Source organism: Rhinopithecus bieti, unplaced genomic scaffold (assembly GCF_001698545.2).
Source record: "Rhinopithecus bieti isolate Rb0 unplaced genomic scaffold, ASM169854v2 scaffold_39447, whole genome shotgun sequence".
Taxonomy (NCBI): domain Eukaryota; kingdom Metazoa; phylum Chordata; class Mammalia; order Primates; family Cercopithecidae; genus Rhinopithecus; species Rhinopithecus bieti.
Window position 1 is genome coordinate 161119 of NW_016816192.1, and position 10693 is coordinate 171811.

Here is a 10693-nt window from a genome sequence, read left to right on the forward strand (position 1 = left end):
TCAAATAAATGATTTAATGAGTCTCTAAATTTAATTTCCATTTTAATTCTGCAACCCACCTAGTTATATTTTTAATAATGTTGATCTTATAGCTATAAGAAATCAGAAACTTTTTTCAAAGTTGCTATAGAAGTTCTCTGTCTGAATTTGACTTGAACTTAGACTTCAAAGCCTTCAATTTGTCATTTTCTGTCTGTAAGGTTTCCAGTGCAGTCATAGATGTCATTCTACTCACAGTCCTTGTTGTTATCTGTACTACCACAATGGTAAAATGCAACAGCCACTTGATCCCTGAAGACAACTACTTCAATAGGTATTTTTTCCCAAGAAACCACAGATGATACTTTAATTAATCAGGATCCTACTTATGTTATAGATTACCAGAATCTTGTTTTCCATTGGCAAGGAACTAAGCACTTCATTCAAGGCCAGCAATATCTACAAATTAATCTCAGAATTTTTGGAGGAGTGAAAAAGAATGAATATACTACTTTCATTATTAAGTGGTTCTGAGCTGGCATATAATGAGCAGTCCCTCTTTATGTCAGAGTCCAGTCAGAAAAACAAACAAACAAAAAAACACACTAGGTATTTCAATGGAGGAAATTTATTTATTACAGGGAAATTGGTTACACAGGCATTAGAGGGCTGAAAAAGCATGATACAAAGGCTGAAAAAGCAAAAGTCCTCCAGAAATAATAACTTCAGGAAGCAGCTACCACCTCTAGGGCCGGAGGAACAAAAGGAAAAATATGAAGTAACCAGAACTTAGAAGCCCAGAATTGCAACCACAATCTTTGTGGAAGGTAGAACCATCTGGCTGCTGTTGGTAATCTCTGAGCGGGTAAAGGCAGAATCACTGAGGCTGATTCCGGTAGTGCTGAAAGAAGCTGAAGGCTAGAACCAACTGCCACTGCTGGGGGAAGTGCCTCTAGGTGAAGAAGCATTGCTGGTCCTGTAAGCAACATTAACAAGAACAGAAAAAACAGGAAATATGTTCTCCTCTCCTTCTGCCTCCCAGTCTCTCTCTAGTGACCCCTATTGGCAGAACCGAACAGGAAGCAAGCTTACAAAGAAGTCTGAGAAACAGTTTGAAGATAACTAGTCCCATCATTACTAGTAGGGAAGAGTACAGAAGGTGGATTTAGAGGTGAGGGGCAATAGGTAAATGACTTGCACAGATGGTGTTCATGCTCAATGTTTCTCTTCTGAACAATTTTGAGATTTGGTGTTAAAGCACCTTTTGGCCAGGCATGGTGGTTTATGCCTGTAATCCCATCACTTTGAGAGGTGGGGTTGGGGTGGGGATTGCTTGAGGTCAGGAGTTTGAGACTACCCTGGGCAACATAGTGAGATGCTCATCTCTATTTAAAAAAAAAAGAGAAAAAAAAAAGGACCCAAGGCCATATATCTGTTTCATTTCTAGAAACTCTCCACAGTGTCAGAGGAAGACTGCAAATCTTTTGGTATTACTTTGCCTATGTGGGCTCTTTTTTGGTGCCATATGAATTTAAGAATTGTGGTCCTACATTCACAGATCATTCCTAGCCTAGTGAAAACAGAGAGAAACAGAAATAAACAACAATATTAGTTTGAGTAGCTGGAGAGGATCAGAGGAGTACTTAAATATTCCTTGCTCTACTCTCAATCCCAGAAATTAAAAGAATAATTGTAGTATTTCATAAATAAGAAGTATTAAGCTCGAAGTAGTTTGCTAGTCACTGACTTACATCATGAACATTAGACACTATAATTCTCAATGTGCCTCAGTTACCACATCTGAAAAAAAATGATGATAATAATATCTACCTCACACCAATCTCTTCAGAAATCTTATAGGGAGACGTTACTGTGGATAACATCAAGTTGGCAGGCTAAGTATCTGTTAAAGATTAGCATAAACCTGATGTCAAAGCTGGAGGACAATAGACCATGAAAACAAAAGAAGAAATTTCTGGCAAGTCTCAATTACAAATATGAATTTTAAAATGATAAATAATGTATTACCTAATTAAATCTAATATTATAATATTTTTAAAAATCAATTCATCATGACCCAACAGGATTGCTTCTAAGAAAGTGAGGTTGCCTCAACACTGGGAAATGTTTAATGTAATTAATTACATAAACTCAGATTGAAGGAGAAAATCATGTATTCATCTTGATAAATGCTAAAACAGCATTTTAAAGATTAAATACTTATTTCTAATTTTAAAAGAGAAATTCCCTCACAAAGAATTATTAGAAGCCTACATAAAATATCATGCTTTCATGATGAAACACTGGAAGTATTCTCACTAAAGTCAGGAACAAGACAAGGATACCTGCTGTGTCATCTCCAAGTTTAGACTATACATTGTAGAAGATAAGATTTGATAAGAAAAGTAATTAAGAGGTACCAATATGAGAAAGGGAAATACCATTTATAGCTGAAATATTAGAACTAATAAGATATTTAGTAAAGAATGGGCAAATACAAGATCAACACACAAATTTGTGGAAATATACAAGCCTCCTAGATTCAATCAGGAAGAAATAGAAACCTGGAACAGACCAACAACAAGCAGTAACAATGAATGAGTAACTTTTAAAAATTGCCAACAAAAAAAAGTCCAGGACCAGATGGATTCACAGTTGAATTATATCAGACATTCAAAGAAGAATTGGTACCAATCCAACTGAAACTATTCCAAAAGTAGAGAAAAAGGGAATCCTCCCTAAGTCATTCTGTGAAGCCAGTATCACCCAAATACCAAAACCAGGAGACGACTTAACAAAAAAAGAAAACTACAGACCAGTATCCCTGATGGACATAGATGCAAAAATCCTAAAAAGAAAAAAAAAAAAACCTAGCTAACCAAATCCAACCACATATCAAAAGATAATACTTCATGATCAAGTGGGTTTCATACCAGAGATACAGGAATGGTTTAATGTATACAAGTCAGTAAATGTGATACATTACAGAAACAGAATTAAAACAAAATCATAGGATCATCTCGATAGATGCAGAAAAGCATTTTATAAAATCCAGTATCACTTTATGATAAAACTCTCAACAAAATAGGCATAGAAGGGACATAACTCAAAATAATAAAAGCCATATATGACAAACTCATATCCAACATAATACTGAATGGGGAAAAGTTGAAAGCACTCCCCCCAAGAACTGGAACAAGACAAAGATGCCACTTTCACCACTTCTATTCAACATACTACTGGAAGGGCTGGCTACAGAAATCAGACAAGAGAAAGAAATAAAGGACATCCAAATAGAAATAAAGGAAATCAAACTGTTGCTGTTCACTGATGATATGATCGTATAACTAGAAAACCCTAAAGACTCATCCAAAAATCTCCTAGATCTGATAAACGAATTCAGTAAAGTCTTAGGATACAAAATCAATGTACACAAATCAGTAGCCAATAACCAAGCTGAGAACCAAATCAAGAACTCAATCCCTTTTACAACAGCTGCAAAATGCAATACAATACTCAGGAATATACTAAACCAAGGAGGTGAAAGATCTGTGCAAGGAAAACTATAAAACATTCCTGAAGGAAGTCATAGATGACACAAACAAATGGAAACACATGCCATACTAATGGATAAGTAGAATAAATATTGTGAAAATGACCATACTCCCTAAAGCACTCTACAGATTCAATGTAATTCCCACCAAAATGCTATCATCATTCTTCACAAAACTAAAAAAAACCAATTCTTAAATTCATATGGCACCAAAAAAGAGCCCACGTAGGCAAAGTAATACTAAGCAAAAAGAACAAATCTGGAGGCATCACATTGCCTGACTTCAAATTATACTATGAGGCTATAGTTACCAAAACAGCATGTTATTGGTATAATAATGGGCATGTATACCAATGTAACAGAATAGAGAATCCAAAAATAAGACCAAATGCTTACAGCCAACTGATCTTTGACAAAGCATACAAAAATGTAAACTGGGGAAAGGATACTCTATTCAATAAATGGAGCTGGGAAAACTGGCAAGCCACCTTTAGAGAATGAAACTGGATCCTCATAGCTTACACAAAAATCAACCCAAGATGGATCAAAGACTTAAATCTAAGACCTGAAACCATAAAAATTCTAGAGGATAACATCAGAAAAACTCTTCTAGACATTGGCTTAGGCAAAGAATTCATGACTAAGAACCCAAAAGCAAATGCAACAAAACAAGAATAAATAAATGGGACCTAATTAAACAAAGAGCTTCTGCACAGCAAAAGAAATAATCAACAGAGTAATCAGACAACTCACAGAGTGGGAGAAAATATTTGCAAACTATGCATCCAACAAAGGACTAATAACCAGAATCTACAAGGAACTCAAACAAAGAAAAAAAATAAGCCTATTGAAAAATGGGCAAGGAATATGAATAGAAAATTCTCAAAAGAGGATATACAGGCTGGGCATAGTAGCCTGTAATCCCAGCACTTTTGGAGGCTGAGGTAGGTGAGTCACTTTGAGCTCAGGAGTTCAAGACCAGCCTGGGCAACATGATGAAAACCTATCTGTACAAAAATTAGCCAGGTATGGTGGCTCATACCTGTAGTCCCATCTATTTGGAAGGTTGAGGCTGGAGGATCAGTTGAGCCCAGAAAGCAGAGGTTGCACTGAGCTGAGATAACATCACTGCACTCCAGCCTGGGTAACAGAGTAAAACTCTGTCTCAAAGAAAAAAAAAAAAAAGAAAAAAGGTGGCAATAAACATATGAAAAAATGTTCAACAACACTAATTAGCAGGGAAATGCAAATTAAAACCACAATGAGATACCACCTTAATCCTGCAAGAATGGGCATACTTTAAAAGTCAAAAATCAATAGATGTTGGTGTGGGTATGGTGAAAAGGGAACACTTTTACACTGCTGGTGGGAATGTAAACTAGTACAACCATTAAGGAAAACAGTATGGAGATTCCTTAAAGAACTAAAAATAGAACTACTATTCAATGCAGCAATCCCACTACTGGGTATCTACACAAAAGAAAACAAGTCGTTATATGAAAAAGACACATGTACACACATGTTTATAGCAGCACAACTCACAATTGCAAAAATGTGGAACCAACCTAAGTACCCATCAACCAACGAGTGGATAAAGAAAATGTGGTGTATATATATACCACGGAACACTACTCAACCACAAAAAAAATAAAATAATGTCTTTTGCAGCAACTTGGATGAAGCTGGAGGCCATTATTCTAAGGTAGGTAACTCAGGAATGGAAAACTAAATATCATATGTTCTCACTTATAAGTGGGGCGGAGCTAAGCTAGGAGGATGCAAAGGCATAAGAATGAATTAACAGAATGTTGAGACTTGGGGTGGGGGAAGGGTGGAAGGGAGATAAAAGACTACATATTTGGTACAATGTACACTGCTCAGGTGGCAGGTGCACCAGATCACAGAAATCACCACTAAAGAACTTGTCCTGTATTCCAAAAACTATTTAAATGTTTTAAAATTAAAACTTTTTTAAAAAGATCAACACACAAAATTCAGTAACTAGGGACTTTCATCTGCCCATACTGGCAGAGTACCTTGGTTATACTAACCCTCGTTTAGATAACAATAATAAAATCTGGAAAAAAAAATTTAAATTATTCAAAGGCACTGGAGGCTGGGTGTGATAACTCACACCTGTAATCCCAGCACTTTGGGAGTCTGAGGGGGGCAGATCACCTGAGGTCAGGAGTTCAAGATCAACATGGTGAAATACTATCTCTACTAAAAACACAAAAAATTAGCCGAGCATGGTGATGCAACCTGTAATCTCAGCTACTCGGGAGACTGAGGCATGAGAATTGCTTGAACCCAAGAGGCAGGGTGTGAGCCGAGATCGTGCCACTGCACTCCAAACTGGGCAATAGAGTGAGACTTCATCTCAAATAAAATAAAATAAAATAAAATAAAATAAAATAAAATAAAGTGCCTGACAGATAAATAAGTGCTTAATAAGGCAACAATGGGAATTGCTAAAGGCCAGGAGTTGCAGACCAGCCTAGGCAACATAGCAAGACCTTATCTCTATGACAAATAAAAACTTAGCCAGGCCTGGTGGTGTATGCCCATAGTCCTAGCTACTTGGGGGACTGAGGCAGATGGATCCCTTGAGCCCAAGACATTGAGGCTGCAGCGAACTATGATCATGCTACTGCACTCTAGCCTGGGTGACAAAGATAGACCCTGTCTCAAACCACACACACACACACACACACACACACACACAAACACACACACAAAACACAACAACTCCAAAGGAACACAATAATTCTCTGATAACAGATCTGAAAAAAAAGGAAATTTAAGAAATGCTTGAAAAGAATGAGAAACTCAGTGAGTTACAAAAGAACACAGGTAAAAAACAGAAATCAAGGAAACAATTTATGATTGGGAGGCTGAGGCAGGCAGATCACAAGGTCAGGAGATCAAGACCATCCTGGCTAACATGGTGAAACTCCGTCTCTACTAAAAAAAATACAAAAAATAGCTGAGCATGGTGGTGGGTGCCTGTAGTCCCAGCTACTCGGAAGGCAGGAGAATGGCCTGAACCCGGGAGGTAGAGCTTGCAGTGAGCCGAGATCGTGCCACTGCACTCTAACCTGGAGACAGAGCGAGATTCTGTCTCAAAAAAATAAAAATAAACAAATAATAATTCAACAATGCAATAGGTATCATTTAATAAAAAACAAACAGGTGACCGAGCGCGGTCGCTCATGCCTGTAATCCCAGCACTTTGGGAGGCCAAGGTGGACAGATCACGAGGTCAGGAGATCAAGACTATCCTGGCTAACACAGTGAAACCCTGTCTCTACTAAAAAATACAAAAAAATTAGCCAAGTGTGGTGGTGGGCACCTATACTCCCAGCTCCTCAGGAGGCTGAGGCAGGAGAATGGTGTGAACCCAGGAGGCGGAGCTTGCAGTAAGCCAAGTTACTCCAGCCTGGGCAACAGAGCGAGACGCTGTCTAAAAAAAAAAAAAAAAACACAACACACACACACACACACACACACACACACACACACAAATCCTGGAACTGAAGAATTCAATGAATGAAATAAAAAATACTAAAATACTATAGACAACTTCAACAACGGACTAGATCAGGCAAAAGAAATAATTTCTGGCTGGGCACATTGGCTCATGCCTATAGTCCTAAGACTTTGGGAGACCGAGGTGGGCAGATCACTTAAGGTAAGGAGTTTGAGACCAGCCTGGCCAACATGGTGAAACCATGTATCTACTAAAAACACAAAAATTAGTTGGGCATGGTGGCACACACCTGTAGTCCCAGCTACTCAGGAGCTGAGGCAGGAGAATCACTTGAACCCAGGAGGTGGGGGTTGCAGTAAGCTGAGTTGCGCCACTGCACTCTAGCCTTGGTGATAGAGTGAGACTCCATCTCAGGAAAAAAGAAAGGAAGAAAGAAAAGAAAGAAAGAAGAAAAGAAAGAAGGAAGGAGAAGGGGAAGGGGAGGGAATTTCTGAACTTGAAGACAGCTCAGAAAAAAAAAAAAAAAAAAGAAGAAAGCCTACATAACATATAGAACACCATAAAGTGACCAAATGTTCAAATTCTGGGAATTTCAGAAGGAAGAGAAATGAGCAAAGGCATAGGAAATCTATTTAACAAAATAATAGCTGACAATTTCCCAAGTCTGGCAAGAGATTTAGACATCCCAGATACAGCTCAGAGATCCTCGAATAGCTTCGACCCAAAAATGTCTTCTCCAAGACATATTATAGTCAAACCGTCAAAAGTCAAAGACAAAGAGAGAATTCTAAAAAGAGCAAGATAAAAGCATCAAGTCACGTATAAGGGAATCCCCATCAGTCTAACAGCAGATTTCTCAGCAGAAACTTTACAGGCCGGAAGAGAATAGAATGGTATGTTTAAAACACTATCAGCCAAAAATACTAAACCCAGCAAAGCTATTCTTCAAAAATGAAGAGAAATAAAATGCCAGACAAGCAAAAACTGAGGGAACTCATCACCACTAGACTGGTCTTACAAGACAGGCTTAAGTCAGTCCTATATCTGAGAGCAAAAGGACAATATTTGCCATCAAGCAAACACATGCAAATGTAAAACTGGTACAGTATATACATAAATAAGAAAGAGGAAGAAGTCAAACATTTCCACTACAGAAATCCACTAAACCTCAATGATAAACAGTAAAAGAGGAAGAAAGGGACAAAGGATATACAGACAAGCACAAAACAACAAAATGACAGAAATAAGTTCTCACATATAAATAATAATTTTTGTTTTGTATTTGTTTGTTTTTAGACAGTCTCACTCTCTTGCCCAGGCTGGAGTGCAGTAGCATGTTCTCGGCTCACTGCAACCTCTGACTCCCAGGCTCAAGCAATCCTCCCACCTCAGCCACCTGGGCAGCTGGGACTACAGGCGTATACCACCATGCCCGGCTAATTTTTGTATCTTTTGTAGAGATGAGGTTTTGCCATGACATCCAGGCTGGTCTCAAACTCCTGGACTCAAGCAATCATCCCACCTCAGATAAAGAATAATGTTATCTCCATTATCTGGCAAAAGGCTTTACTAAATTGGATGCCCAATAAAGAAAGAAAATGTTGATGAAAGCAAACAAATAAAAATGGAATAGGGAGTTTCCTACCGCTCATTGATTGTTATGGTACCAGTTGAATTAATATATCACAGTAACAGTTGCATCACATCAAAAAAACTATATGATTATCTCAACAGATGTAGATAAGCATTTGATCCCTTCACAATAAAAACTCTCAACAAATTAGGCACAGGAGGAACATACCAAAACATACTAAAGGCCATATATGACAAACCCAGAGCTAACCTACTCAGTGAGAAAAGCTGAAAGCCTTTCCTCTAGGAACTAGAACAAGACAAAAATTCTCACTTTCACTACACTTATTCAACACAGTACTGGAAGTCCTACCCAAGCAATCATGCAAAAGAGAGAAATAAAAAGCATCCAAATTGAAAAAGAGGAAGTGTGGCTGGGCACCATGGCTCACGCCTGTAATCCCAACACTTTGGGAGGCCAAGGTGGGCAGATCACCCGAAGTCAGGAGTTCAAGACCAGTCTGGCCAACATGGTAAAACCCCGTCTCTACTAAAAATACGAAAAGTAGCCTGGTGTGGTGGTGCGTGCCTGTAATCCCAGCTACTCAGGAGGCTGAGGCAGTAGAATCACTTGAACCCAGGAGGCAGAGGTTGCAGTGAGCAGAGATTGTGCCATTGCACTCCAGCCTGGGAAACAAGAGCAAAACTCTATCTTAGGAAAAACAAAAAAGTAAAAGAGGAAGTCAAATTGCCCCTCTTTGTAGATGACATGATCTTATATATAGAAAAACCTAAAGGCACTGCCAAAAAACTTTTAGGACCAATAAATGAAATCAGTAAAGTTGCAGGATACAAAATCAACATACAAACATCAGTAGCATTTTTATATACCAATAACAAACTACACAAAAAACAAATCAATAAAATAATCCCATTTACAATAGCTACAAACAAAATGCCTAGGAATAAATTAGCCAAGGAAGTGAAAGACCTCTACAAGGGGATCTATAAATCACCAATGAAAGAAATTGAAGAGGACACAAAAAAATGGAAAGACATCTCATCCTCATGAATTGGAAGGATTAATATTGTTAAAATGGCCATACTACTTAAGGCAATTTACAGATTCAATGCATGCCCTATAAAAATACCAATTACATTCTTTATAGAAATAGAAAAAAAAAAAAAATCCTGGGCTGGGGGTAGTGGCTCACGCCTATAATCCCAGCACTTTGAGAGGCTGAGGAAGGTGGATCACAAGGTCAAGAGATGGAGACCATCCTGGCCAACATGGTGAAACCCCGTCTCTACTAAAAATAGAAAAATTAGCTGGGCATGATGGCAGGCACCTGTAGTCCCAGCTACTCAGGAGGCTGAGGCAGGAGAATCACTTGAACCTGAGAGGCAGAGGTTGCAGCGAGCCAAGATTGTACCACCGTACTCCAGCCTGGTGACAGAGCGAGACTCGGTTTCAAAAAAAAAAAAAAAAAAAATCCTAAAATGCGTATGGAACCAAAAAAGAACCTGATTAGACAAAGCAATCCTAAGCAACAAGAACAAAGCTGGAGGCATCATACATACAAAAATCAATTCAAAATGAATTAAAAACATAAACTTAAGACCCAAAATTATAAAAAATACTAAAAGATAAAATAGAAGAAATGCTTCAAGACATTAGTCCAGGCAAAGATTTATGGCTAAAACTTCAAAAACACAGGCAACAAAAACCAAAATAGACAAATAGAACAATATTAAACTTCAGCAAAGGACTAGCATCTAGAATATGTAAAGAATTCTCATGCCTGTAATCCCGGCACTTTAGGAGGCCAAGAAGGGAGGACTGCTTGAGACCAGAAGTTCGAGACCAGCCTGGGGAACATAGTGAGACTCTGTCTCTAAAAAAGTACAAAATTAGCCAGGCATCCTAGCTACTTGGGAGGCTGAAGCCACATGATCATTTGATCCCAGGAGTGTAAGGTTTCAGTGAGCTATCATTGCACCACTACTCCGGCCTGGGTCGCAGAGCCCGATCCTGTCCCCCCACCAAAACAAAAAAAAATTCCTAAAACTCAACAGTAAAAAAAAAAAAAAAAAAAAAA

General features: G+C 38.3%; 1 long non-coding RNA gene across 2 annotated transcripts in view; it reads right to left on the reverse strand.

Annotated features, from left to right (window-relative positions):
* Positions 1–607: 607 nt before the first annotated feature.
* The window catches only part of LOC108516817 (uncharacterized), a 20723-nt gene continuing 10637 nt past the window's right edge, over positions 608–10693 (reverse strand). For both annotated transcript variants that reach the window (XR_001881935.1, XR_001881936.1), the window contains exon 3: positions 608–955. This is a non-coding gene — a long non-coding RNA (uncharacterized LOC108516817). The remainder of the gene's footprint in view (positions 956–10693) is intronic.